Raw genomic sequence first — 27,279 nt, forward strand, 5'->3', positions numbered from 1 at the left:
GAACTGTGTTGGCGATCCAGACTCAGGATCTCTAAATCCTTGACTGTGATGTCATCAGCAACCACCACCACAGATTAGAAGCTCAGTGGTACATAGAAAACCAGCCAGACAAACGCGTTTCTTGTTTACTAGGTTGGCCTTTAACTCTAAGTCCTACCTGCTTGATTTCTTCCCCTGGTATTCCACATATGAGCCTCCAGAAGTTCTAAAAGTTGGTTTGAGTTACCTTCAAATCTAGACCAGAGGACAGTTTAAGTGTCCAGAATACAAAGTGTATTGGATGGGGAATCATACCTGCCTTTTTAGCCCTGTATCCCAAGTGCCTACCTGGGACAGAAGCTGAGCTCAGTAAATTACCGGGTGAAAGAATGAACACACAGGCTGTTTTGTGTCTTTTCCCCCCAGGACCCATCTGAGTAGACCACAAGGGGCAGGGAGGGGCATCTGAGAGGAAGCCTTGATCTCCTGGAGGGAGGAGATGAAGTCACTAAGATTCAAGAGTCATTTATTCTCATTCCCTCACTGGATGAATACAAATAACGGATTCCAGGGAAGGGTAATGTTTGCTGAAGGTTGTATGTGTAGGTCCATTGCGGGACAATTTCTGAGCTTGTTTCATCTTCCTCCTGTACCACAGTACGATTGTGAAGAATTAGCGGGCTGACTGCTGGCTGATGAAACTGAGTGCAGTCCCTTTAAGGGACCCCGCCCATTGGAAAGCCGAATCTGGACCATGAAGGGGAAATGCCTGCCTGGAAATGATACTAGTAGAAAAATTCAATGTTATGATTTTGTAGTCATCCTACATTTCCAAATGGTGTGCAGATCCCATTTTTAAAGATTTTCCATATGTACATGGAAATAAAGATCTGGAGTGACCTAGAATAAATTGCTATCAGAGGTCTCTGGGTGATAGAATTTTATGTCATCTCATAATTATTGAAATACAAAGTTGAAATAAGGAGCCAACACATTTATGCTTAGCTTTGAGATAAATATACGAATATATAATATTACATATGAAGACATCTGAGTTTGTTGTAGTGCTTGGCATGTGGTAGTTTCCAGTGTACTTTTCAATGTTTTATATGTAATTCATGCATGCACTCAAACATACCTCTAGTAAAACCCTTTAGACTACGGAATAAATGACTACACTCTCTACACAGTTAAATATGAACTGAATTAGGCTTTGTTTCTAACTGGAAAACATTAACTATAAAACTTTTAGTCCTGATTTGGCTGTACATTTTATAATGAAATGGATTGTGCTATCGAGAACTGATCGTGTTGCCTGCAGAGCTTGGATTTTATGAAAAACTCAAAGAATCTATAAAGCCTTACACATACATCTGAAGATATCCGAAGAGGAATTATTTGAAAAAGAGGACAAGGCTGCAGATAAAAAGAAAGGACAGTCTGCTTCTCTTTGAGAGACACAGCTCACCAAAGCAAAAACCACGGAACTAATTACAGCCTGGTTGTAGTTTTAAAACTGTCAAAATACTTCCAGATACCATTCCCTCCTGTGTGTGGGTAGCCAAAGATAGAGGAAAAAAGACAGAAAGGAATACTGCCCAGTACAGCTATTCTTAGCCGGTTCTCTCAGGTGGTTAATCACCGGGATTAATTAGCAAGCAGCTACTGCGAGAACTTGATCTTTTCCCTTGATTCTTAAGTCTTACATCATCAGGTATTTTCTAAAGTTAGGCTTAGCTGGTCCATAAATTAAGTATGGACGCTCACCCCAGGGAAGAATACTCACAGGTATCCATCCCGACAGCAGGAGTCGTGCGCTGAGTGCAGAGTGAGGCAGCGACTTGAAAAATCCATTCGCTGCCACCCACACCTTCTCCCACTGACAAATGCTATGCCTCTCTGGGCCAGAATTCTACTCCAGCAAATAGATTTAGCAGAATAAAAAGGAAAGGGAAAAAAAAGGGCAGGGGAGAAAGAGAGAAGAAAAGCCTGTCGGAGGTGTAACACCTGGATAAAATTGAGTATCTAATTGTGCCCACACTCCCAAAATAGGACTTTCACAGCCACCGAGAGCTGCTGTCTCAGAACCAGTGCATGTGTCTACATGAGACACGGTTACACACATGCGGTCGGCGGGGGGGGGGCAGTGGGCGAGGAAGCAGGAAGACACTCGCTGGAAGTGACCATAACAACCTTCCTTTGATGATTCTAAATCCTGAACTCGTTAAGAAAAGTACCTACTTCCTGCCCCCCCAGGCTGGGGCACCATAGTCCAGAAGCTGGTCTACAATTTCACAGGTAGCAGCCCACTGAGTCTGCACTGAACATCACCATTCATTTTTTTAATGGACACTTTGAGCCTGTGCTGGAGCTGTGGGGATGGAGCGGGAGTGGATGGGAGATGGGAGTAGCTGCTATGAAATAAGTCTGACCCATTTCTCCTCTCTTGGACCTTATGGTTCCAAAAACTCTTTATTTTTATGTAGTATCAGCAAGGTATATATTTGCCAGTTTATACAGAATACCTTTACATTGTATATATAAAACATAGAACCTGCCCTAGCTGGTGTGCCTGAGTGGATTGCAAACCAAAGGGCTGCAGGTTCAATTCCCAGTTAGGGCACATGCCTGGGCTGCAGGCCAGGTCCCCCAGGGGGCACGCGTGAGCTAACCACACATTCATGTTTCTCTTCTTCTCTTTCTCCCTCTCTTCCCTCGCTCTAAAAATAAATAAGATCTTTTAAACAATACATAGGACCTGAATATTTATTCTTACACAATGGGGAAAAAAAGCCCGAATAGTTAGTGTTGGGTTTCAGAAAAATGGACAACCATAGGGCTAAAATAAGTGGTAAGGCACAGACCATCTGACTCGGGAGGAAGTGCCAGGGAGTGTGCTTTGAGCTGAGGAACTGCGCTGGGCATTCCACGGGCACCTTGGTTTTCCCCCTTTGTTCTCCCTCTGACCTGCATATCTGTCATTGTCATCTGGAACAGAAGCCGGGATATTTTGAGGATCACAGTCAACCTGAATCATAGTCACCATGAAGAATGGAAGAACAGTTGGAAGGCTTCCAGGGAAACAACCGTAAAGTTGTTTAAGAAGCAAGATTTCTTTTCAAGTTACATCCCTTCTTTGAAGCTCTGAGATGACAGCTCGGGGTCTCTCAACAAGCAATGGTTCAATGCGTGGCACACAGGTACTTTCTAGAAGGTCCAAATGCACTGTAACATTGTATCACATTGTCACACGATGACAATGCTTTGCTTTGTGATTATTTATAAGGAAGATACACAAGTATTTAAGAGGGAGAGAAATTATCATCTCTTATTACAGAAGTTTCTGTTAGATTCTCCAGCTTTCTGCTTCATCAGGGTATTATAAATGTTCATTGTGGAAGTCTCAAAGTTATTTGTGTGTAAAGTCAAGTTAACTGAGATAATAATAAGTATATCATCATAAAACATTACTAAATGCTTCATATACATGCCTGGCATTGTGAGAGGCATTTCTTATTCATGTAATTTCATTACAACTTGTTTGTGGCAATGGTTAGGGTTATCCTCCAAATATTTCTAGTTCTCTTGCAAGGTCCATGAAAAGAATATACTTCCTGCCCCCTTGAACTTGAGTGAGGCTGTATGACTTTTTATGGCTTGTAAAACATCTGTAGTCAAAGCCAAGTCAGTACAGAATTATCTATTCTCTGGTGATCAACAAGATTTTATGTGGTAACTACTCTATCAGCAAACCTTCCAGAGTAAGAAAAAATAAGCAGAGCCCCCCACTGCCGGCTGACCCACAAAGGACGCATAGCACGTATAAGTAAGAGGAAGACAAAAAGACCTTTGTCGCATATGCCAAAAAATGTGGGAATTGTTTATTATCACAACATAACCTGTCCTGCCCTGTCCTAATTAATAGGCTATCGAGTAGATATTATCTGCATTTTAGCAATAAGTTGAAGGCTCAAATAAATGTTGTTTGCTCAAGGTCAAAGAGTCAATAAAAGAACTTACTTGCACAGTTCCTTCTGACATTTGAGCCCAAACCTTGATCACTAACCTTATTTTATGGACTTGGATTAGGACTTACAATACATTTACTTTCTATAAACTTACTTAGACTTAGTAGTCCCTGAAAAGACTTGCTTATGAAATGATTTCTTTGGGATATCTATCTAAAGTTAAATCAATAATATAAAAATACCATCTATTGTACTTTATGAATTACAAAACATTTGCACAAAGAGTAACTCGTTACAGCTTCACAATAAACCTGTGAGTTAGTCAGGATAGGCATTACCCTGTTTCTACTGGTGAAGAACATCAAGGTACAGAGAAGTTGATAGTTAGTTGACATGCTCAAGGGCAAAGAGCTACGCAATGACAATGACAAATTTCAGGAGGAGAATCCCAGAGTCAAGAATATTCTCCAAAGACACCAGAGGAAAGAGGTCTGTAAGGTTAGTGATTATCACAGCACCCTGGAGATACGCCTGTGGTTACACTCAGCCCTGCAAACAATTTGCAATTTTGTTTTGCAGTCCCTCTGAAAAGCCTGTTCTCCAAGCTGAAATAGTTGCTGCCCCCTGGGAACCCCTCAGCACCATACTCTTCCTCTGGAACTTTCTCCGTCAGCCTTGGGGTAACGGTGCGAACCTTCCGATGTCGATGTGCCAACCACAACCTAATTAGCTCAACCTTCACCCAAAGCTTGAGAAATACCTGCTATTCTCTTCCTTTTAAAGGAGAGAAAAACCTAAGACAGAGAAATGGAGTGACTTTCCCAAGATCAGAGGACACGGGTGGGGGAAATAGTGGAAATGGTGGGCAGTGTTTGCGGAGCAGCACCAGAAGGTCTAACACACATGTAATTGGATCCTTAGAGGGTGATGGGGGAGGGGGAGAGCGGAGCAGCAAGTATATCTCCCAAATTTGATGAATGGCAGAAATTAAGTGCTTCCAAACGCTCAGCAAACTTAAAAAGGAAAAATACGAGGAAAACTACATTCGACACCTCATTGTCAAACTACTGAAAAACAAAGATGAAGAGAAAAACCTTTACAGTACAGAGTGAAATGGCACATTATATAAAAGAAAACAATGGTGCAAATTATTGCTGACATCTTATCAGAGGCAGTGGTGTTTAGAAGACAGAAGACTATTGTATTTATAGTGCTGAGAGAAGAAAAATCTTGTCACCCAGAAATTTATAGCCAAGAAAAATATCACTCAAAATGAAGGTGAAATAATAGCACTTGGAGATAAAAACTGTTTGTTACCTGTAGACCTGCATGAGAAGAAATGCTGAAGGAAGTTCTGGCTCAAGGAAAATAATCAGAGATAAGATTTAGATGTTCAGGAAAGAATGAAGATTACTCTGAGTTGTAAATACATGAGTAGGTTTAAAATACTACATTTTATAGTTCCCTTGATTGCTCAAAATTCAGATAACTGTTTAAATTGAAAATATAACATTGTATCGCAGAGTATATAGCATGTAGATATAATATATAGGACAACTATCTCATATAATGTGGAATAAATAAAGCTATAAAACTAATGGATCTGTTGTTTTACATAAACTAGTACAATATTAACTCTAACTCAATATTGTAAATGTTAGAGATTTATGTTGTAATCTCCAAAGGAAATGTTAGAAAATAATAATGAAAAGAGAAATGGCTAAAACCAAGAGAGAAATTGAGATAGAATTTTGGAAAACATTCAAACTAAAAGAAGGGAAAACACCAGAGACAGAAAACAATAAAGGGTGAGACAAGCAGAAAACATAGCCAAACAGTTGGCCTAAACCTAACCATATCAATAATTACATTAAATGTAGGTGGACAAACATGCCCAGTAAAGACAGAGTTCATCAGGCTGAATAAAGCATGTCAGTTCTTTATCTTTTCTACAAGAACTGCATATTAAATGTGAAAACACAGGTCCGCTGAAAGTAAAAACGATAAAAACAATATACCCTGCAAATACTAAAGAGAGCTAGACTAGCTATTTTAATACCAAATAAAGTAGACTTTAGGATAGCATTACTGTCCATGAAGCCAGACTTTTCAATGATAATTGGGTCAATTCACTGGCAAGACATAACAATCTTAACATAGATGCACATAATAACAGCATGAAAATATAGAAAGCAACATTGGACAGAATTAAAGGGGGAAACAGATAATTACATACGGAGACTTGGCACTCCCTTTGGTAATTAAAAAACCAACAAGTCAAACCAATTAGTAAAGGCCAGGAGATCTGAACACACCATGAAACACCCTGACTTAATTACAGGTATAGAACACTATGCCCAAGAGCTTCTGAATACACATTCCTTTTAAGTGCACGTGCGACAGGCACTAAAATCCTAATGACTAAATTATCTAACAAACACGGGATAAAATTAGAAATCAATAGCAATAAAATATCTAGGAAATTCCCAAATATTTGAAAATTCAACAACGTAAAACATTAAGAAAAACAAAAAAGCAAGCCACAGATTGGAAAAAAGGTAATGACAAAATATTTATGTCTAGAATACAAAATGAACCCCTAGAACTCAGTAATAAGTATAACTGAATTAAAATTAAGCAAAGTATATGAACATATGGCTTTCTAATAAGCATGCAAAGATGCATTCAAAATTATTAGTTATCAGAGAAATGCAAACTAAACCACTGAGATGCTACTGCTCACCCACCAGAATGGCTAAATAAAATAAAAAAGAAAAAGATGAACAACTCCAAACGTTGACGAGAATGTGGATTATCTAGAACCCTCGTACATTATTAGTCTGGGTGGAAAATGTTACCACCACCTTGGAAAAATGCATGATAGTTTCATATAAAACTAAACACCTTTTATACTCGGCAATTTGCTCCTAGATATTTACACGAGAGAAATTATTACGTATTTCACAAAATGACTTGTACAAAAATATCCATGGTGTTTTTATTCACCGTGGCCCCACAGTGAAAACAATCCAGGTGTCCACTAACAGGAGAATGATTTACACACACACAGTTGTGCAAAAGTGGCACTGTTATACCATTCAGCACTAAAGAGAAAGGAACTGATACACACTAAAATGTGAATGAGCCTCAAAACAATATGCTGAGTAAAAGGCTTGTCCAAAAGAGTACATACTGTATGATTTCATTTATCTGAAACGCTAAAGCAGGCAAAATTAATCATGGTGAAAAATAATCAGAACAAGGATTGGCTCTGAGAGGGACTAGGATATCCTAGACTAGTGAGAAGCATGAGAAACTTTTGCAAGGTGATGGAAAGGCTGTAGATTCATTTGAAGGGGTCCATTTAAGACGTGTGAATTTCGGAAGGTGCTTTCTTCCTTACAACAGGAGGCAAAGAAGGAATCGGGCTAATTACCTTTTATCTATAATACTGATGGGTTGAGGTTCATTCATCTTTGATGCTTCATTATTCCCAGGAGAGTACTTTTAGATATAATATGTTTATATTACCTGTTAATTAAATTATTGTTCTGTATTCCCTCTTCCTGTTTTATTGTTTAACATTTTATAAACCATGCTAACAATGAAGTTATTGACACCCTTGCCAAGTATTTTAATAGGCACCTGCTAGTTTTAATTCTCACATTTATGTGGTTCATGTGGTATAGTCATAGATGCATGGTTCAAAGAAGGTGAGGCCTGTTCCTGTTTCTTTTTTTTTTGAATCCTCACCCAAGGACACTTTTTTTCATTGCATTTAGAGAAGGAGGAAGAGGGAGACAGACAGAGAGTCAGAGAGAGACATTGACATGACAGAGAAACATCGATTGGTTGCCTTCTCATACACACTTCAACCAGGGATAGAACCCACACACCTGTATATGTTCCCTGATCTGGAATTGAACCTGTGACCTTTTGGCTTCTGGGACAATGCTCCAACCAACTGAGCCACACTGGCCAGGGTGAGGCCTATTTCTGACACTCTCGACCCGCTTGGATTAAGAACTGGGATGCTGGAAGACGTGGCCTGAGTAAGGGTCTAAGAATTTCACTGGTGTGATTTCCACCAACTCGTGAAAACCATTTCAGCCCGGTCTTCTGCAAATCTCCACTTTTAGTGGTTACATGTAGCCAACTAGTTTTGCGAAGGAGTTTGAATCTGTTTATTTCTTGAAGCAATTGAGTAGAAACCCTAATCACTCTAACAGAAGCTTACAGAAGGAAGGAAAAACCAGCTGCCCAACTCCTGACTTTAAATTCTCCCGACAGGCCTTACCATCTTTGGGAAGTTGTCCAGGGGCAGTAAGTCATTTCAGGTCCTCATTGAGAAAGCCCTTTTGGGGTTGGATCACAATATTCTTTGCTTTAATCACACTCTCATTAAAAAAAAAAAGGAAGCCAGACTTCCACCAAGATGGAGGCATAGGTGGAAACACTGTGCCTTCTCCCACAACCAAGTTTGAATACAACAAAGGTTTGGAGAAACAAAGACACAACCAAAGGACAGAAAATTGAATTATACAGAAGTCCGACTACATCTAACCGTTGAACGGGGATGGTAAGAGGGGCAGAGCCAGCAGCGAGCAGGGTCAGGCAGGACAGGTCCCCCGACCCAGGCGCGCAGGAAGACCGGAACCAGTTGGGGTGCGAGGCAGACCGCGGGCGCATATTCGCGCACAGTGAGACAGACCACACAGGCCCTAGGGGGCGAGGGCTGACGGAGGTGGCACACTCGCGTGCAGTGGGACGAAACGCGTGGGCCCGGTGACGGCAGCAACTGCGGCACCGGTGAGGGCCGTGGTGGCAGGCCGAGGACAGGACGCCATAGTCCCTCTTTGACCCCGCACCCACATACAGTGTCACAACCCAGCGACTTAGTTGCCCTGCAAGACCAGTGAGAGCCATTGTCCCTCTTTGACCCCGCCCCCACATACAACGTCACAACCCAGCGACTTAGTTGCCCTGTTGTAGTGAACACTTTAGGGCACTGATCCTGCTATGGAACAGGCATGAACAACCCGAAAGATGGCGCAAGAAGAACTCAAAGTCCCAGAGCCAATAACTCTAAGCGACCGAGAAATTGCCAGCCTCTCAGAAGCACAATTCAGGACACTATTTATCAGGATGCTCACAGAACTGGTAGATTATAGTCACAAATTAGAGGAACAAAGTTACAAATTAGAGGCACATATGAAGGCTAAACTAATTGAAATGAAGGGAGATGCACAGGAAACCAATAGTGATGGAAAGGAAACTGGGACTCAAATCAATGGAATGGACCAGAAGGAAGAGCAAAACATCCCACCAGAAAGGAATGAAGAAATGAGAATTCAAAAAAATGAGGAGAGGCTTAGGAACCTCCAGGACATCTTTAAACGTTCCAACATCCGAATTATAGGGGTACCAGAAGGGGGAAAGAAACAGCCACGAGTGGAAAACGTATTTGAACAAATAATAAAGGAGAACTTCCCCAGTCTGGCAAAGGAAATAGACTTCCAGGAAATCCAGGAAGCTCAGAGAGTGCCAAAGAAGTTGGACCCAAGAAGGAACACACCAAGGCACATCATAATTACATTAGCCAAGACCAAAATGAAGGAGAGAATCCTAGAAGCAGCAAGGGATAAGGGGACAGTCACCTACAAAGGAGTACCCATCAGACTGTCAGCGGATTTCTCAAAAGAGACCTTACAGGCAAGAAGGGGCTGGAAAGAAGTATTCCAAGTCATGAAATCCAAAGACCTACAGCCAAGATTGCTTTATCCAGCAAAACTTTCATTTAGAATGGAAGGACAGATAAAGTGCTTCTCAGATAAGGTCAAGTTCAAGGAGTTCATCATCACCAAGCCCTTATTATATGAAATGCTAAAGGGACTTATATAAGAAAAAGAAGATGAAAAATATTAACAGTGAAAGGACAGCAAACACACAGTTATTAACAACCACACCTAAAACAAAAGCAAACCAAGAGGACAGCTAGATCAGGAGTGGAACCATAGAAATGAAGAACACATGGAGGGTTAGAAACAGGGGGGTGGGAGGGGGAAAAGGGGGGAGAAGGCACAGAAAATAGCATAGATGGTAGGCAGAAAATAGATAGGGGGGAGGGCGAGAATAGTGGGGGAAATATAGAATCCATAGAACTTGAGACACGTGGTTATAAACTAAGGGGGGGAGAATGGTGGGGGAGGGAGTGTGCGGGTGGAGGGGAATGAAGGGGGGGAATAGAACAACTGTAATGGTATAATCAATAAAATATATTTAAAAAAATGAAGCCAAATATGTAAAAAACCAAGAAGTTGTAAACCTTCATCCCAGATATTAAATTTTACTTACATTCTCAATAAAAACTAACTTTGGATGTAGAATTCAGTTTGTTTCCACGCTCATCTACGAAACGTAAAACGCTTTCTGTGTGTAGATGGCCTTTCTGGCTGGTACCACCTACATGTTGTGCATTTAGCTTTGTGTACACTTCTGTTTCCAGGAATAATTTCGAAGAGTCACTCAAGTTTCAATTTAACTTAGAAACAGGGAAATAAAATATTTTTCATCTCCCAGGCTTAGCTCTTTGAAATTGCAAATTAGAATCAAATCAGGTCTAGAAAATTTCCGCAGGTGAAGCGATTTCAAGCAGTGTTAGCTGAGCCAGTACGGTCTAATTTTAAGGGTTCTGCAACCGTGTGTATGTGCTGTGTGGTAATCAGGATGACTCAGCTGCAACCTTCGTAATGCTTCACTTGTCACTGGGTTCACTTAGCTTTCTCCTTTAGTTCCAGAAATGTGTAGAAACTATGTTAATGGACCAACGTTCTTAAGCTAGTGTTAGGAAAGCTCTTATTCTTTTGCATTATTGCATTAAGCATAATGGTCCATCAATTTTTGTTTAGTGACCAGAAAGTGGGAGAAGAAAAGAGCTTGTGCCCCATAAAAGGAATGAGCTGTGTTGCTGATCTGGCCTCAGTCTTGCTAAGAAGCCACTTTACCAAGGAGAAACACCACAGGGACATGTCTGTGCAGGTGGCCTCTGCGTTTGAGACTCCTGGGTCTCTCTGGCAGCTGGTACTGTACGTGCTGTCACCAAACTTGGCTGCTAGGCATTTAAAATGGTGGCTGGAAAGGGCTCCCCAAGGCTCTGAAGGGACTGGGGAGCTATTAAGCCCTGAGTAGTGTTGCATTATGGTTGTTAGTGACTGAAAACCCTGGAGGAAGGAACGTGTGGGGCTTTTCCACCTGCTGAAAGAAATTCCATTTTACTGGTCTCTTCCCCTTACTCCTTTCCTAGCATTACACTTTGATTTCTTTTTCTTTTTTTTTTAGCTTGGAAAAATTAGCTATGGTATAAGAATTAAGACTTTACATCTTCTGTTTCTTTATTTTTTGACTTGCATGTTATTGAGATAGTCTGAATAAATGTTATTTGGAATGTTGAGGGGTTGCTTTTAAAGGGTATAAAATATTCAACTTCAATATAAGTAAAATATGATTTCCTTTAAAAATTAACAAAGTCCATGATTTTTGTGATAAATTCAGAGATGACGGACTCCAGTAACTTTAGTGGAATTTATAGAGATGATTGTTACTATTCCTATGCTTTTCTATTCCCCAACTCTGCTTTCTTCTCTCTTGGGATTGGAGACATAAAGCTAGCGAGAACTCTCAACCTCCCCTTTGGCTAATAGCTCCTTAAGCAGTCCTTGCGTTCACCCTGATTGGACCGACTTGAGTCATGTACCCACTTAGGAGTCGACCACTGCAAATTCTTCAGGTTGGCTTGGGCCTAGGATATATTCATGTCTGGAGTTCTGATGGTGCGTGGATGAAAGTCAGGGACTTTAAATCAGGGGTTGTGATTAGAAGAGTGGGAAATGAGTCTGTTTTATTAAATACAAAATAATTCTACCTAATCAATTCATCAAAAAAAAGTTTGAAAAAACTTTTATCAAAAACAATAGGAACAATTGTTCTGTGGGAAGTACTATGCTAGGGACTGAGTACTAAGACTTAAATAAGACATGCTTCTACATTTAAGAGGTTTATAGTCTACTGGGGAGGCAAATGTGTAGGAGAATTCACATTACAGTGTTATTTGTACATAATAAAATCACAAATGAAGTGCTGTATGAAACAGAGGAGGTTAATAATTAACATTATTTTTTGTCTGGGGCATGCCAGGTCTAAGGGCAGGCAAAGGTGTGTTTGGAAAGGCACCACTGAGGAAGTTGTTTGAATATACCTTGAAGGATACATGAAAATAGAAACAAACAAACAGGGAAATGGAGAGCCATTTAAGTAGGGGGAAAATATTTTCTATCAATTATAGACAGGAGATATAGCTTCTGTGAGGCAAGCATGCCAGTTAGTAAACTAAGATGATGGGACATTCAACCTATTCTCTAGTTGTTTAGGTCTATACAATCCTTAGCTTTGGGTTGTTTTATTTTCTTCTTCTTTTTTTAAATAGGAAAGTAGCCCAGAGTGGAGTCTGACAGACCCAATGATAGGGAATTAACTCATTTAATCCATATGACATCTCATGAACATATAGACAACAATTAAAGTTTACTCTGATATGATTTTGTGACTTCATGCTATTTGTGCATCTTTGTATAAGACTATTTTTTGTAAAGACTCAAATTCACTGGATTTTTGAAATTTTAAAAGAGCATGCCTATTACTGTTTTTATAATGTAGTAGTTTAAAACAAATGAACTTATGTTTAAATCTTGGGTCCCCAACACCAGCTGATTCTGGGAAGTTCACTTCTCTGGGCCTGTATGCTATCTGCAAGGTGCTGGTGGTCACAACAGTGTACACTGTTAGAATTTTTACAATGATTAAAGGAGATGATCTATGAAAATCCTTAGTAACATCTTTGACACAAAAAGAAGTTTTCAATAAATGTAATTGTTAGGATGAGTGTTAGGATCATAAAAGAGATACGATGTTTTAAAAAACAAATTTCTATTGAGAACAGTTAGCACAGACCCATTTTGTCCAGAAAGCTGTTACCCAGAATCTAATTTAAAGATAGTTCAATCATAGGACTTCATGTTTTTAAAAGACATTTTTAGTTTTTTTTATTTATAGACTTAATTATTTATTTTTAGAGAAATAGAAAGGGGGGAAACATTAGTGTGAGAGAGAAATATCAATCAGTTGTCTCATACACACCCCAACTGGGGACCAAACGCACAACCCAGACATGTGCCCTGACTGGGAATTGAACTGGCCACCCTTTGCTTTGCAGAATAATGCCCAACCAACTGAATCATATCCGTCAGGGCGGGACTTTATTTTTTAAAAAACAATTTTTACTCATAGAGCATTGGTCTCTGGATTGGATGAAATGGGGTCCCAGTTAGTTTGAGATTGGGCAGAAACCTCAAGCTTGTTCTTAGGGCTTCATTTTCCTCATCTGTAAAATGACTTCAGTGACCGCTGTTGCCTTCCAACCAAATAATTGTACTATTCGGATACAACTGTGTCACTGTATCTTAGGAAGAGCTTTCTAAAAGCCCTTAAAAAGTTCTTCCTGTTCTTCAGTCTATGATTACATCAAAATGTTTCGTTACGAGGAACATGTATGAAGGACCCATGGGAAAAGCTGTGGGGGTAGGACTGAGGGTGGGAGGTGCCTATGGATGGGGTGGAGGGCCATGGTGGGGGGAAATGGAGACAACTGTACTTGAACAACAACAACAAAATGTTTCATTATATACAGTATACTCAGGCATTAAATCAGCGTATGAAAATGGTGATTCAGCAAATGTGTTAAAGTTCCATTTTATAATGATGCATTTTATGGAAGTACGTGCATTAAACTTCAACTACAGCAAAACGTGCCCATTTAGGTGTAAATATATGTATATGTGACATTTATAATCCTATAAATAAGCCTGAGGGTGTAAAAGGAAAGGAAAATACATTTAAATATTTATTTTCTAAGCCTGGGTCTAAAAAATTTCACTTTCAAGTTCTGTGAGCCTACCAGAAAAATGCTGGCCTAAACTAAAAACTTCGAAATGCGTCTTGGGGGACAGCAGATCTCTGAAGATGCAGTGGGTCATGTCAGTGTGGGTGTCCTTCCTGGCTTCTTGAACCCAAAGTGAGGTCCATTTCCAGGCATGATTCTGATAGCATTGCCTAAGCTGACGGGATATGTTTCCTAGAGCACGTGATCAATCCAAGTGCTTTGGGTCAGCTTTGGAAAAGAGGAGCCAAGCACAGCAAACAGAGCAAAGAGTTGGGGGTACAGAAAGGTCTTCTAGCTTAAACCCATTTAGAGGTTGCTTAAGGGCAAATTCAGTCTTCAGCAGGGATTGTGGACACTCCAGCTGAGGGCACTCTTTCAACTGTCCCAGCAGATGTGTGCCTCTGGCTGTGAGGCTGGTATACATCATTGGTTATCCACCAAGGATGGACAAAAGTCAAGATTTGGACACTTCACGTGTAGACTTTGATGAAAAAAATGAATGCAGTAAAACAAAAACAAAACATAAGCTAAAGAAAAGCTGATTTTCCCAGAAGTTTACCTGAGCGTAGTCTTTTTTTAGAGGGAAGAATGCAGAAGCTTCATCCCCAGAACTGTCTGCCTTATGCAACGGTGGGTAGGCCTGTTTCTGCCACACTTGATGAAGGATGTGAAGACGGCCGGCCGTGGGGGGAGGTACTAGGGGAATTCTAATTACCAGAGGCAGCCAGAGGAACAGGAACAGAATGTAAACAGCACAATGTGTAGAAAAGAGCAATGAAGAATGTACACCCAGGAGGAAGCCCTGAATCCTCCACTGATTTAAGTCAAAACCCCTGACCAAATCACTTAACCTTTCTGAGCTATCTCGGCAAAATGGAATCCATGGCATTTGTCTAGCTTACACCACCATATTTTAACACTGAAATGATACAATGCATTGAGGGAATTTGTAGATTTCATTGGCTGATTCAAAATTTAAATCTTCTGTATCATGACACAAAACACCACAATTAATACCTAGCTAGAGGACAAATTCTCTTTCTTCAAATTCTTCAAATTCTTATGTCCGAAGTGTAGTTTGGACGTAAGTCATGTACACAAATCAAGTACAGAACAAGAACAGTGAGTGCTGGTGTCTTTTAAAATGTACATACATAGGTCCAGAGGGTAGAGGGGAGAGAAGCACAGAGTAAAAGGTGGTGGACTCACATGAATAAGTATGAAAGATACATGGACAATAACTAAGACGGGGGGTGGAGAGGGGAGGGGGGTGGGGAGCACTGGGAGGGTGCAGGGCTGGGAATACAAGAAAGAAAACTGTACTTGAACAAAAGTTAAATAAATTAAAAAAAATAAAAAATAAAAAAAATAAAAAATAAAAAAATAAAGTTTATTTTCCTGGAAAAATAAAATAAAATGTACATACATAGCAGCTAACAGTGCTGAGTATGTTTCTTAGATTTTCTTCCTTCCTGTTCCAGCCATTTCCTCTCTTGACTTTGTTTAGCCTCACTTCCCAAAGCTTCTTATTTAAACGTTCCCCAAAGCTTTCCCCCAACCCTCTTTGCTATATCCTCTCTCACTGGATAGAGCCAGTCACGTCGCCATCCACACAGTGTGGATCTTCCAGTGTCTTCACTGAAACCAGCTACCTACAGCCAGCAACTCTTCCGATCGCCCACTGCGCATGCCTTACTGCTTTTTTCCCCCATGCCATACTGGTTACTAACCGTTTCCTTTGCCTTGTATGACTCCTGCCCCGTATTTCTAACTTACTTTTCAAAAATTGTACCTGTCTCCACCAACCTGTCAAACACAATCAGTAAACCCGAACTCATTGTCTGCTCTGCACACATTGGCTCTCTTCCCTTCATTGCTTATTTGGGTATATGGCATGGTGATTTTTTACACTCAGGCTTGAAACTGAAGTTTATTTTTCTTTTTTGGTTTTCCCTCTTCCTCTGCTACCCAATAATTGCTCTATCTTGTCATTTCCACTTCCTAATGCCTCTTGTACCGCTGGTTGCAGTTCTCACTTCCGGTACCTCAGTTGAGGGTGGTTTTCCTGAATCACTGCGCTCTGCTTTCAGTTCATCTTCCCTCCATTTCCCCATCATGAACAGTGTTCCCAGATCAGCCCAATTATGCCATTTTTATTAAAAAAAAATCTTCGAGACTATTTCACTATTGAATAAAATCACCAATCAAAGGACTTCATGTTCTGGGCCTAGCACATCATCTCGTCCACGTTTCCATCCATGCACTCTGTGCGCTGAGCAAATGCAGAGAGATGATATGCAGTTATGGAGGATCAGAAAACACAGCAAAAAGTAGTATTTGATAAGTGTCAACATTTCTGAAATATGCTTATGAAAAGCCCTGCATTTATTCCTCAAAATGCTAATTTTAGCACCAGATTCAGAGCCCAATCCACCCAGGTGTTTTCACACAGAGAAATGTGATTACTCCCTATCTGAAAACTTCATGGCACTTTATATCGTTTAAAATTGGCTTACTACTTTTTGCCTGTCATTAGAGTGATTTCCTGTGCTCCTTATTCTCCTCATTGATTTCAAGCTCCTTGAGGGTAGGCCTTTATATTTTGTACTCTGTAGTATATTCATTCAATATTCATTGAATTGGAATAGTCTAATAGGAAAAGCAATGCTTGTTTTGATTACTTCTGAGGTTGCAATTGAAAGAAAAACAAAATATTATAAATATATAGCGATGTATATTATAAATATACACTAAAAACGATCCTCAACTTAGTGACCTGAATAAATTGTTCTGCTTATAAATTTAGAAAAAAACAATCACTACTAATTGTGCTTTCTTGCCTAATATATTTTAATAAAATACTTTTTTTATTGAAAAGTATAATGAATGCTTCCAGGAAATTAAAGTTGGCTAACCTACTTCTTCTTTTTTTTTTTTGCATTCAGTCTCTAGCTAGAAGAGATTTACTAAAGGCTGTCTGTTACAAACTTCTCTCTGATAACAACATGACAATTTTCCAAGGTGATGATGTTTCTGCAGTTATTTTAATTCAGTTAAAATTTCCCATGCAATAATGGATTCTACAATATTAATCTTTTTAAAAGACAGTCACTATAAATGACATGGAAGTTAAACGAGATGAAGAGTGATGGGACCACATCAGGATACAGAGTGGAGTCAGAAGGCTTTGGAATATATCTCCATCCATCGAGGTCACTATAATTAAGATAAACTATCTTCTTTTTCCAGAAGCTGGCCCTTGGTGGCATTATCTGAACCATAATTTCATAGTCGATGGGCCTTAGGTATAAATTATTATGAATGTACATACGATTTTAATGTCCATTCCTTCTTCCAATAAAATTTTATTAAGTGGCTACAATGCTCTGAAGATTGTGTGAGCTCACCCTCTAGAGAATTTTTCTAAATGTATTCTACCTGATACTTATTATAATAGATGAACTTTGAATAAAAACTGTAAAGAGATTCTTTGGTATAACAATGTTGGGAGATGTCTCTATCTACCTCTAAGATATGCACATATATATTAGCATATTAAAGCTTCAAACGAGTCAAATAGTGAAGAAACATGCTTGATTTTGTTTGATTCAACTTTTCCCACACCTTTTGACCCAGAAACATGTTTACATCCTCTCTCATCCAGTTTTACCAGTTACCAAAAGATAATCCTCTGAAAAATAAATCTTTCACATTTCGCAGTGTCTCAGCGTAGCTTATAAACTCTTCATATACATGAAGGTAAGTCAATCCAATATACCGTATATTCTACCCGCCTAGTTGGAAATGTGTCTTTACTACAAGGCTATTTGAAAACACCAATTCATGGGTAAACTAATTTAAACATCACTTCTGGGGAAATGCACAATTCAAATGACCTTAAACGTATATTTCAGAGAGCGCAATAGTCTGATAAGTCACTAGATTTGAACAAGTCATAAAAGAGGCGCCATGGCTCAGGTGATTTAGTTAAGTGGTCCTTCATCAGAACTAAAAGAACTATTATCTCGCAGATAATCTCACCGTGAAAGGGTATGTTTAACCTATGAAAATAATAACATAGGTGCATTTTTAATCACTTTCTGGTGTTCAAGTGAAGGGCCCAGTAGAGATGCAATGTATGGTGGTCATTAACATCAAAGCCAGACCGCCTAGCTTTAAACTCTAGTCCTGCTTCCTAGTAGTTATGTGCTTTGTGGAAGTCCCCTGTGTTCCCTGTTACAGCCCTCACATCTGAAAAAGTTGGAATGATAATAGTAATTCACAAGACTTTTCTGATAATAAAATTTTAAAATGCATGCAAAACATAGCACCCGACTTTTATAAGAAGCTCCAATAATGTCAGCTATATTTAAAGTTAGTACTTGAAAGATCTGATTCTTCCAACTTTGTTCTTCTTTCTAATGATTGCTGTGACTATTTGGGGTCTTCTGTGTTTTCATATATATTTTTGGAATATTTTTTCTAGTTCTGGGAAATATGGTACTGGTATCTTGTTAGGAATTGCATTGAATGTGTAGATTGTTTTGGGTAGCATAGATATTGTCATGATTGCTTCAAATTGTTAGTTGTAATCTGTCTATTCAGATTCCCTGATTCTTCCTGATTCAGGTTTAGAAGATTGTATGTTTTTAGGAATTTATCCATTTAATCCAGATTGTCCAATCTCTTGGTATATAGTTATTTGTAATATTTTTCTTACAATTCTTTGTATTGCTTTGGTGTCAGTTGTTACCTCTTTCTTTTCTGATTTTATTTATTTGGGTCCTTTCTGTTTTTTCCTTGGTGAGTCTGATTAAAGATTTGTCAATCTTGTTTATCTTTTCAAAGAATGAGTTCTTGGCTTATTTCATTGATCTTTTGTATTGCATTTTTAGACTTTATGCCATTTATTTCTGCTCTGATCTTTATTATTTCTTTTCTTCTACTCACTTTGGACTTTGTTTGCTGTTATTTTTCCAGTCCCTTAAGTATAAAATTAGATTGCTTATTTGAAATTTTTCTTTCTTGAGGTAGGTCTGTAATACTATGAATTTTCCTCTTAGGACTGTTTTCCCTTTGTCCCACAGATTTTGAGTTGTTATGTTCTCATTTTCATTTGTTTCAAGGTATCTCTTGATGTCTTCCCTGTTCTCACCATTAACCAATTGATTGTTTTGTAACATGTTATTTAGCCTCCATGGCTGTGTGTGTTTTTCAGGGTATTTTTTTATGATTTATTTCTAGTTTCATACCTTCATGGTCAGAGAAGATGGTTGATATGGTTTCAATTTTTTAAATTTATTGAGACTTGTTTTGTGTCCTAACATGTGATCTATCCTAGAAAATGTCTCATGAGCCCTTGAAAAGAATGTATATTCTACTGCTTTGGGGTGAAATACGCTGGAGATATTAAGTTCATTTGATCTTGTGTGTCACATAGGACTGCTGTTTCCTTGTTAATGCTTTGTCTGGAAGATCTATCCATTGATGTCTATATTACTGACCATCTCTTCCTTCATGTCTATCAAAATATGCTTTATATACTTAGGTGTCCTTATGTTGGGTTCATAAAAGTTTACAAGGATTATATCTTCTTGTTGGATTGCCCCCTTTATCATTAGGTAGTGCCCTTCTTTATGTCTTATTATAGCCTTAGTTTTAAAGTCTATTTTGCCCAATAAAAGTATTGCTACCCCAGCTCTTCTTTCCTTTCCATTTTCATTAAATATCTTTTTCCAACCTTCACTTTTAGTCTGTGTGTATCTTTTGTTCTGAGGCAGGTCTCTTGTAGGCAGCACATACATGGATCTTATTTTCTTATCCATTCAGCTACCCTATGTCTTTTGATTAGAGCATTTAAGCCATTTACATTTAAAGTGATTGCTGATAGGTACATATTTATTGTCATTTTATTCTTTTAACTATGTTCATCTGTTGTTTATTTCTTCTTCTTAAAAAAAGACCCTTTAATACTTCTTGTCATACTGGTTTGGTGGTGATAAACTCCTTTAGCTTTTTCTTGTCTGGGAAGCTCTTTACCTCTTCAATTTTAAATGACAGCCTTGCTGGGTAAAGTAGTCTTGGTTGTAGGTTCCTGCTTTCCACCACTTTGAGTATTTCATGCTAACACCCTTGACCTAAAATGTTTTCTTGAAAAGTCAATTGACAGTCTTATCGGAGCTCCCTTGTAGGTAACCATCTTTCTCTTGCTTCCTTTAGGATTCTCTTTGTACTTACCTTTTAATTTTAATTATGATGTATTCTGTTGTGGGCCTTTTTGGGTCCATCTCCTTTGGGACTCTCTGTGCTTCCGGGACTTGTGTGTCTTTTTCCCCTCATCAGGTTAAGTAAGTTTTCAGCCACTATCTTTTTAAGCAGGTTTTCGATCCCTTGCTCATCTCTACTCCTTCTGGTACCCCCTAAGATGTGATGTTGTTGCACTTTATGTTGTCAGAAATGGCAACAATATTTCAACTTAAAAACTAATCTATTAACTGCAGCTGCCTGAAATCCTATGTTGGGACATATTCTGAGGTCTCTGGACTGAAATTGATCAGTGCTGTATGCTTTGATCATGGTGTAAGGAACGATTGGCACTCTTTCCAGGGGTGTTCTCCAGCCATCTAGACAAAGTTTCAAGAAGCTTTCCACTAAATAATAGCTATAGTCTCAAGGCAGCTAGTGCCAATATTAGACATATCCATTGTGAAGCAAATTGATTCTCTTTGGTTATACCTCTGATCTGCTGAAATAATTGAGTAAAAATTGGATCTTTCTTCAATGTGTTATTATTTCAGATATTGAAATAAATCTATTATTTTCTCATTTAACTCAAATATCTGTTTAATTTGGTTGTTCCTCATAATCCCAGTGCTGCTGCTGCTTAAAAAAATGCTAAGGGGAACCTTACTGATACAGGGTCAGAACAATGTCCCATGTATCTTTGTACCTCTAGTATCTAGAATATACTAGATACAGCAATGAAAATCTGTTGAATGTGTGTAAGATTCCTTATTTTGTCAAATCACACACTTAAATGTTGCTGTATTCTTGATTTCTTTCTAAGTGCTCTCTCCGTGCTGTGGTAATATCTGGTATATACCTACTGACAAATGCAAAGTCAGAGGCATAGATACAGACTCACGGTGGTTGCTAGAGGGGAGGGAGTTGGGGGGCACTGGGCGAAAACGGTGAAAGGATTGAGAAGTACAGATTTGTAGTTACAAAATAGTCACAGGGATATAACACGGAGCATAGGGAATACAGTCAATAATATTGTAGTAACCCTGTGTGGTGCCAGGAGGCTGCTGGACATACCAGGGGATCCCTGTGTAAAGAATATGACTGTCTAACCGCTATGCTGTACACTTGAAACTGTTACTTGAAAATAACATTGAATGCAAACTGCAATTGAAAAAAATTAAAAGTTAAAACGTAATATTTTAGGTGTCAGAAAACAATATTTAGCTGCGTGGATAATGAAATCAGAGCAGTGCCCACTACCGGTGTGTGATCCTGATGTCTTACGCCTGCCAGTTTGAGTTACAAAAGCAGATGTTTGCATCATACACGGTGTGACCACAATTTCATTTTCCCACTGCCTACACTCTGCTGAGTGCTGGTTTAGGTGACTCCACATACTTGATCTCATTTAGTTTAAGAAGGAATTTCTAGAATATGAAAATTCTGGCTATTGCTAAGCATATATTTTTTGTTTTATATCTTTTCATTGACATGGAATAAACTTTTCCCCTTTTCAATTATTAGTGTTCCCATTTCTGAACTACAGAAAGAAACCATGTCTCTTTCAGCAATGAATCCTTACCATGCAGTACAATGTCTGGCATATAGCAGATGATCGATAAAACTTTGATAATTAAATGGATGATAGAATATTCAAACACTCAGCTCTCTCTTGAAGCCTTCACTACTAATTCATCCTCATTCTCTTCTTGTTCTAATCATCTATGGCAAAACTGTCGGTTTGGAACAGTTACTTTGTTCTAAGAATTTCACAAGACATTTTACATGTATCATTTGTCCTTCAGCCAAAGCTCATAAGGTCAGAATTTCTTTCATTACGTGCATGACTCTCTGTCCTCCACTCCTGCTAAAAAGTGTATATATTACTTTACGTGACAACTTTTCACAGCCAATTAAACAAAAGCACAGCACAAATAGAAAATGCTATATTAATGCAGATGCTATCCAAGTTTCTGATGAACATCCTTGAAAAATTACAAATGTTTTATTCTACTGTCAGTTATAACTTTTTAGCACCATTAAATTTAAGATACAAATGCAATTATTTGGGGGGAGTAGAACTAAATAAATCGTTAACACCGATTTATAATATAGTTTACTCCCAGGACTATCATCCATAAGTCTGTCTCAAAAGTGTAATGCTTTCAGCATTCATTATACAAATTATCTTTCATATCTTTTCATAATTTAACTATATTTACACACCTAAGTGACTATAAAGTACATTAAAATCATTAGGAAAAATTGATTGTTTCATTTTAATACGTTCATAAATATATCTGTGAAGTTGTTATATGCTGTACATATTATCCCATAACAAAATAAGCTTCTAAAAATTAAAGTTAATTTTATTGGGGTAATTTCCTGTGATAATATTACTTAATAATAAAGCAATTATCACATTTTTTTCAAGATTACTGGCAAGTCTAATTCATACTTAGGTTATTGTTTGTTTGCTTATTTTTAATTGGATCACAGAATGTCTTTTCTGTTAGAGGATATTGTTCTTTTTTCTAATCAGCTTCGTCTTTAATAGAAAAAGTCAGAGTTCCTGCATATTGCCCCAACAAGGTTTTAAGCAACTTTAACCTCATAAACAATAATTATTGTTCCACTTATAAATAGGGAGTCATGAAATAATAGAGCATATTATAGTATAAGAACATCCCACTTCTCACTATAATTTCTTAGAATAAAGGTGTTTAATATGGGTTAATTTCTTTTAACTAAGTCAGAACTTATGATTCTTGAAAGAATTACTAGTTAATTTTTACATGATCATTAATCTTAGAGGGAAGAAACTGCACATCACAATGTGCTGTGTTGCTAGTTCTCAAGAGTAGCATATTTTGATTACATATTATAGAAAGTGCACCAGAGGCCCAGAGGAATTAGGGTGCATGAACAGAATTAGCAACACAGTAAAGAATTAGTATCCCTGGTTACTGGTTTAAGGTGAAAATTTTCTTACTGCTCTATTTAAATTTGTTAGGAGATATGCTTATTCCCTTCCATTTGTGTTTCTAGAGCAAGGAGACTTCCAATATTCATGGAAGAATATTTGAATGAATGTTTCCTTCCTCCAACTCCCTACTTCCTGCTTCCCTTGTAGCAATCAATAAATCCAAGGAGGTGACTTTAGCAATGCGTTTATCAAATGCGTGAAACCATTCACTGTGTTTGTCTCTGCCGTACTCTCCAGTTCTGCTTTACAGTAATGTTGATACCTATTCCATTCGGGTAATTAATTCTACCCATTTGTTACTGAGAGGAGGAATGTATGATCCAGTGGTCGCATGTTTCTCAAAGTTGGGAAAATTTTGGCTATTAACTTGTCCCTCCCACCCAAAATCAGATCCCATCGCCTTTCCCAGTCTTCATCACATCATGACACATACGTACAACTGTATTCTTTGGCACGCTGGGGTAAACAGGGCAGGCTGCCTGGCAATAGCTAGAAAGAGAATTGGTGGCCCTAGGTGTGTATCCCTTCCTCTCAGGTGCGAAGACAATCTCTTAGCAAATGCTTATTAAACATGATGCAAGGTGCTCTTGTTTTCCTTTTTTACTTTCTTCTTTACTTCTTTAATACAGGTGCCAATGCCTGGTAATCCTCAGGTACTCTGATTGCACGAACCCCGACAGCTGTAGAGACCTAGAGTCCAGCTTATTGCAACATTAGCACCACTGGAGGCCAGTCTGACTTAATCGGTATTTCGATATGCCAATTATAAGTATTCTTTTATCTTCCTTGGAACAGATTTTTATTAGGCAACTAGAGAAAGGTAGAATGTTGCAAAAAAAACTAATAGAATTTTGTGATAAAAAATTAATGTGACAATCTTTGGTCAAGAGTAATAGTAAAATAAACATTAATGACAACATTTGAATGAAGAGCCTGGCTGAGAAGCATTTTTATGGCACATATTCAGTAGAATATATTTAGATCATTCTCAAAATCCTGTTATCAAGGGCTTCCCAGGCAGAGAGAAGCTGTTAAAGAGCAGATCCACGCACAGTATCACTCATGACGGTGGGATTTGTTTGCCACGTAGATAAAACCGATCAGGTGCAAATGCAGGAAAAACTGCCACTGATTCATTTTCATTTCCTATCTACTGCATATTGAAACATTTTGTCAGTCAGTAAAGTGAAATAAATGAACAGAAATGTTATTTCCCTACACCAGGAATTCTTCATCAAATTTACTTTCCAATATTTCTCACCCTGTCAACCTCCCTAACGTCCCCAAGGGCAAGTTCATCACATAAAGATGGAAAGATTAAAGATACTTTGGCAGATGACACAAAATATGTGATTGATTCCCACTGGAATATTTGTTCTGTATTCTATTTCACATTTTTAGAAGGAAAGTGCCCCGACATGATAAAGGCCATAGACGACAACCCCACAGCTCCTTGTTTTATCCAACTTACACTTACTGTTATTTGCTATAACATTTGTTTCCCCTGTTCCTAACGTATGATATGTAATGTATGTCTTTATGCCAAAGCACATAAAACTCGGAAAACATGTGAAAGCAGATTTGCTGGTTTGGTCTCCTAAGTTATTCCACTGTATTCACTGATTTGTCTCTGGTTACCTGTTTTGGTTGGAAAAATGTTCCATTTCCAATTGGTCTCTGTAAGCAAATTGTTTTTTTTTTTTGTTAACATATATTCAGTCCCATGTTCACCATTTTTCTGCTATGTTTTAATTTTGGGTTATAGGGATATGTTGAAAATGACTATACCTCTGTTTAGGTGGAACAGACGAATACAAAGATTGTTGCATTTGCTTTGCTTCGTAGTTCATCTATATGGAAACTGCAGCTTTAATAATGAGGTCTGGGACCAAGTATAGACTAAAATAGGACTTCCGTGCCAGCCTTATGCTGGCCTGCTGGCTTCTCTTTGCATTTCTGTTTTGCCACCAAACTCGTTTCATTGTTCTAGCGGTGAGGCGTAGGATATGTATGTTTTTACTTTCATTGTTGTTGATAAAGATTTGATCAGTTATCTAGATAAACCAATCTAAGTAGACTTATCATCCAAGCCTAGAAGTTAATTTGTACAATATTATTGAAAACGTTGAGTAACGTTTCTCTTACCTTTTTTAATTTATATACTAACACATATATGAACACAACATTTAAGCCATTATTCAAACTTACACTGTTTAACTAAATTCATCATTTTTATAAAGGCTTTGTAAATTGCATGGGGGGGTGGGAGTAATAGAAAACTGTACTCGAAAAAAAATTAAATAAATTAAAAATAAATACATAAAAATACACTAAAAATAAATAAATTGCTTATATATTTCAGTAATTTTTTAGTATTTTAGTAATTTGTTAAAAGTATAGTTGTTTATTAAAGTTATATTAAAATGCAGGTTTTTGATTGAGTAAATGACTTCATCAAAGTATCATAAAGAGCACCCTGGCTGAGCATCACCATTGTGATTTCCATACAAGAATTGATCTTTCTGACACACCAGCACTTCATTTTGTTCTTCCAACTTAGCTTCATCCACAATGTCACTGGAGAAATCATGCACTTGTAAAATGTATTCTTTAATTCACTAATAATAAACTGAGACTAAATGCCATTAAAGTCAAAGACACAAAGGAAAAAATGTAGTCATTTACTGCTGAAAATTTCAGTTATTATCTTCAAAGGCACAAAAAAGCACAAAGACAGTCAATATAAAGCAGTTATTTCCGTGTGGGGTTTTAAAGGAGAGTGTATGGAAATCAATAATATGAACACTAGATGTGTAGGAGTGGGTGGTGAAAGATATGTTAAGAAATTTCTTAGCCATAAACTCCTCCTTTGTCTTGCCTTCCAAAGGACTTACATAAATGAAATATTCTTTTTCTGGAACCTCAGTTTGTCATTTTGCTGTCAAACAATAGCCACTGATGAACAAAAGCTGAGATCTGATGTGTGAAACGTGGCGACAGCTGTGAAGAACTTACTCCTGCCACTGTAGGTGGGTGCTACCTCAGTGGTGTGACTGGCCTCCATTTACACTTTGGTGATCTGTCCCTCGAACATATGTCCAGCACGAAGACCACTCCCTGACACATCCTTGGATCAGCCTGAAGGTGGTGACACGTTTCAGGCTGAACAGATCTGTGAAGATGACATTTTCAGCGACAGGAAGAGCACTGAGATTTGAAGATCTGAGATGCGAAATCTCTGTTCTCGTGCTCTCAATACTGAAAGGACACAGAAGGTGCTGAAATATCCCAAGTGTCATCATTTCCTGGCGCGACTGGCACATAGGAGTGATTTTAGACACTTTGCTAAAACACTTCTCTTGATGGAATCATGTTGGTATTAACTTAGTATATACAGTCTTCCTCATGTAAAAATTCTATTTGTCTTTTTTCAATCTATGTATCTTCTGGAGTGCAAAAGAAGGAAGTTTTCTAGCCAAAACACATGCAAAGGTAGGCCAAGGATAAGCCAAGTAAAAGATTGCAGAATTACCTTTTTTCTATCCTTTCACTCAACTTTCTACCTTTTCACACAACTTTCCTTTCCTAGGGTTCATTTCTGAGGCAAGCAACTTCCGTGAGATTTTGGCAGGCATTTTCCCCAAAAGTACTGGGAACTTGAAAGAAACATGGGATGTGTAGATATTTTGAAAGTATCACATACTCTCTGCTAGATCAGAAGTGTCTCTTTCCTTCCAATTTGATTTCCGTTCAAATAGAAGGAACAACTATGCCAGACTACTGCAGGCAGAGTCACCATTTTATAACCGATCCCTAAAGGCCTTTTCATTGTTACAGGTACAAACTGTTTAACGATACCGAGTAAGGATGCTCTACTGAGCGTTACGCTCCGTGAGAAGAATACTGAATAACCCTGAAAAAATGTTATGAGATTTTGAGAGATAGATGTATTTGAATGCAACGTACAGGACATGGGTGCTCGTGATGCTTATCGCGGATCTGAGAGAACGCCGGGTTATAATCCATTTTACAAATAAGAGAGAAAAAAACGCTTCCACCTTCCAGAGGAATGGCTTAGCCCTGAACTCTCACAGCCGAAGGAAGCACTG

This window comes from Sturnira hondurensis, unplaced genomic scaffold (genome assembly GCF_014824575.4).
Source record: "Sturnira hondurensis isolate 20B ecotype Veracruz unplaced genomic scaffold, ASM1482457v3 Scaffold0000022, whole genome shotgun sequence".
In the NCBI taxonomy this organism is placed as follows: Eukaryota; Metazoa; Chordata; class Mammalia; order Chiroptera; family Phyllostomidae; genus Sturnira; species Sturnira hondurensis.